General features: G+C 62.3%; 1 protein-coding gene across 4 annotated transcripts in view; it reads right to left on the bottom strand.

The window, feature by feature from the left end:
* SLC6A9 (solute carrier family 6 member 9) overlaps window positions 1-2,946 on the bottom strand; it is a 31,967-nt gene extending 29,021 nt beyond the window's left edge. For 2 of the 4 annotated variants that reach the window (XM_024125438.3, XM_007111918.4), the window contains exon 1: window positions 2,705-2,946. The gene's annotated coding sequence lies outside the window, so the exon portion shown is untranslated. Of the gene's footprint in view, window positions 1-2,475; window positions 2,495-2,704 lie in introns of those variants that run through there. The other 2 variants (XM_007111919.4, XM_055082443.1) reach the window with 2 other exon arrangements.
* Between the last annotated feature and the right edge of the window lie 420 nt (window positions 2,947-3,366).

The following is a 3,366-nucleotide window of genomic DNA, read 5'->3' as shown; positions in this document are numbered from 1 at the left end:
GAGCCATGGCCGCTGAGCCTGCGCGTCCGGAGCCTGTGCTCCGCAACGGGAGAGGCCACAACAGAGGAAGGCCCGCATACCACAAAAAAAAAAAAAAAAAAAAAAAAAAAAAAAAAGCAGAGCTGTAACTGTGAGGAGGAGCAATTGGTGGAAGGTGCATTTTGAAAACATCACCCTAGATTAGTGTGGAGAAAGGACTGGAGGGAGGGGAGAGGGGAAGAGAGGAAATCAATTAGGAATAGGCCAGGCCAGGGATGAGGGGGCTTGGCTCAGGAAGGTGATGCTGGGGTGGGGAGAGGTACAGAGATTTGAGAAAAATAAAGAACGTTAACTTTGGTAGGAGACTTGGTGATGAAGCCTGTGCTAGTCCCAGAGACAGGAATGCTGGGGATGCTGCAGGTTTGGAGTGGGGAGAGGATGAGCTGGGTTCGAGTTGCCTGTCAGCCACTCAAGGGAGGATGGGGAGAGGGTAGTCAGAGGACCCAGCCCACCTTTACTGTCTCATTGCTCAGTCTTCCTCTCCTCCAAACAGGACTGTCAGGTCAATCAATTTTAAGGGTCCATCTGGGCCAAGCCCTGGAGTCCTCGCTGGGGATTGAAAGGTGACAGGTTCTTTCCTGGCCTTCAAGGACCTCACAGTTTAGGAGAGAGATAGAGGAGGAAACATAATCTCCACTCACTGTGACGGAGGGAGTGGAGGGGCTGTGAGAGTAGGGGAGGGCCCTAGTTCTGCCTAGATTCAAGGTCGGCTACCTGCAGCCACTTGCGGCCACCTGCGGCCACGTGGGACTCTTCAGCAACCCCAGAGGGTTCTTGTCTTCATGCCTTTGCTTAGGCAGTTCCCTCTTCCTTGAGTACCCTTGTCCCCATATCTATCTGTATATATCCCACCCGTCTTCAAAACCTGTCCCAATGCCATTATCGTCAAGAGGCCTTCCTTTCTCCTCCCATTTGCAGTCAATCTTTAAATGCTGCTCCCGGTCACCCCCAAAGCACGCTGTGTACATCTGATTAATATGCTCCTCACACGTAGCCGTTGCGGCATGGTTACTTGTGTCCCAATCTGCCTTCCCCACCAGCTGGAGAGATCATCCAGGGCAGAGGTGTGATTCTTCTGTGTTCCCAGAGCTGGGCACTGAGCTTCAGTCGCAGTGTAGGCCGAGTAAGGGGGCGTTTTCTCTGCGGTCCTTGGAAACATTTGGGCATGCTCAGTGTCGCTCTTTAGTCTCTTCCTAGAACCAGTCCCCTCACCCACTATCCTCCAATCTTCTGACGCTCCCTCGCTTTGGGGTTCTTTAACCTCTCAGGTCCTTCTCTCCTTCTCCACTCCTCGCTCCCCAGCCTTTATCTTCTAGCGGCCGCAGCATCAGGCTTGTTTCGGCAAAGAAACAGACCTAGGCTTTGTGCGGTAGCTGTCAGAGACTGGGGACGCGGCTCCTTTAAGAGTGACAAGCGAGGGGGCGTGGCCTGCGGAGTACAGGCCCGAAAGGGGGCGCGGCTCCTTTAAGAAGCGGCCGGCAGGCTGAGAAGAGGCCCTGGAACGGCAGGAAGAGGCGAGGTCGCTTTCGGAGCTGTTGCACCGCCTGGAGCGCCCAGATTCCTCGAAGCGGGGCGCGTCCGCCTTAATCGGGGTGCGAGGTGCCGGGGGCGGGCGTTACATCAGCCGCCACGTGTGGGCCTCTCAGCTGGTGTGGAGGCGGCAGCCCCGCCCCCGGTCCCCGCCGTGGAAAAGTACCCGGGCGCCCAGGTCCCCGCCCCCTTGCCCCGCCCCCGAGCCGGCTCAGGCCCCTCCCGGCCCTCCGGGAAAGCCCCCCTCCCGCCCGGCCCCGGCCCCGCCGCCTGCTCCCGCGGGCCGTGGCTGCGGGGTGCGGGGCGCCGGCTGGGAGTGGGCGCCCCAGGCTGCTAGGCCCCTGCCCTCACCTGCGGCCGCCTGGGCCCGCCCTTCGCGCACCGGGAATGAAGGTTGGGCTGGGGAGGGCGCGGGTTACAACCCCCAAAGAACAACGCAGCCGTAGCCCCTTCCCAAAGCCGTGGCCGGGAGCCGAGGACAACAGCCCGAGGGCACCGAGACTCCCTGGCGCGGCTTCCCGGGACCTGCTGGCGCGCGGGAACCCTCAACCGGCCGCCGAGTGGGCGGGCAGATAGTGAGGCAGGCCGGCTGGAGGGGCCAGATAGGCAGCTTGGCCGGCCAGCGGCCGGCAAGGAGATGGAGAGCAGGAGCCCGCATGAGGGGCGCAGACACCCGGCCCACTGGTTCCCGGCGCCCGCAGGCCCCTGGCGCGCAGACCCACTGGCGCCTCAGACAGAAGCTCTGGTTCCGGCGCTGCCGGCACAGCCCCGTTCCCGCAGCCCCGGACCGAACCGGCGTCGGCACGCAGTTCCCCCTCCTCCAGGAGCGCCCCCCGCCCCGCGCCGCCGTTCCCTCCCGCTTCAGCTCCTTGGTGACAGCGGTGACACCCAGACGCGCGCACCTACCCCGACCTTTCCGACGAGACAGACATCCCTGTACGTGCACCCACACTCTTACCCCCAGATGCCCGCATGCATGCGCGATCTCACACACACACACACACACACACACACACACACGCTCGCCCGCCCGCTGGTCCTGGGGCTCAGCCCCGAGTAGCCACCAAACACCCAGACCGACGGCGGGACAGACAGTGGCGCGGGCCGCAGCGCCCCCTTCCCCCAGGCTCCTTACCATGCTGCAGCCCCCGGCCCAGGCTTGCTGGGTCCGCACCGCGGTGCGCCCAGGTGGCTTTCTTAAAGGGAAAGTTGCATCAGCCTCCTGAGGCTCAGTGCCGCCGCGAGTCCGCCCGCCCCGCCGCTCCGCTCGCCTCTCCTCCTGAGCTTGTTGTGTTTTGGTTTCAGGGAGGCGGGGGCCAAGAGTTTGGTGAAAGTTTGGAGAGTGGAGAAGGCTTGGGAGATCTAGCCAAGTCCCTCCCCTCTCTGAACAGCTCCCCTGGCCTCCCTGCGCCCCCCCCCCCATCTCATCCCCACCCCCGGACGACTTCTCAGGCTCCTCCTCCCAGGGAATAAAATTACAAGTTGCTCCTGCTTTCAGATGATTGATCCCCCACGAACCCCTGGGAGTGGGCTCCGCAAAGGAACCCCCTTCTCCGCCCCTGCCTTGCTGCCCTTCAGCTGGGGCCCTTGGAGGAAGCAGATGTCCCCTTCGGGCTAGGCTGGAATGAAGCCAGAACGCCTGGGGCACTTGGGGGGCTGGAGTTGGAGTTAGCCTGCCAGGCCCCCGGCCTTCTGCGCCTGCGTTCCCCCTAGAGAGAAGTCAGAGCAAATTCCATTCCCTTTGAGCAGTGCCGCTACGGACTGTGGGCACAGCTGGCTAAGGCCTGGGTCCTACTC

The sequence above is a fragment of the Physeter macrocephalus genome, chromosome 3 (genome assembly GCF_002837175.3).
Source record: "Physeter macrocephalus isolate SW-GA chromosome 3, ASM283717v5, whole genome shotgun sequence".
Classification (NCBI taxonomy): domain Eukaryota; kingdom Metazoa; phylum Chordata; class Mammalia; order Artiodactyla; family Physeteridae; genus Physeter; species Physeter macrocephalus.
This window is presented reverse-complemented; position numbering and strand designations above follow the sequence as displayed.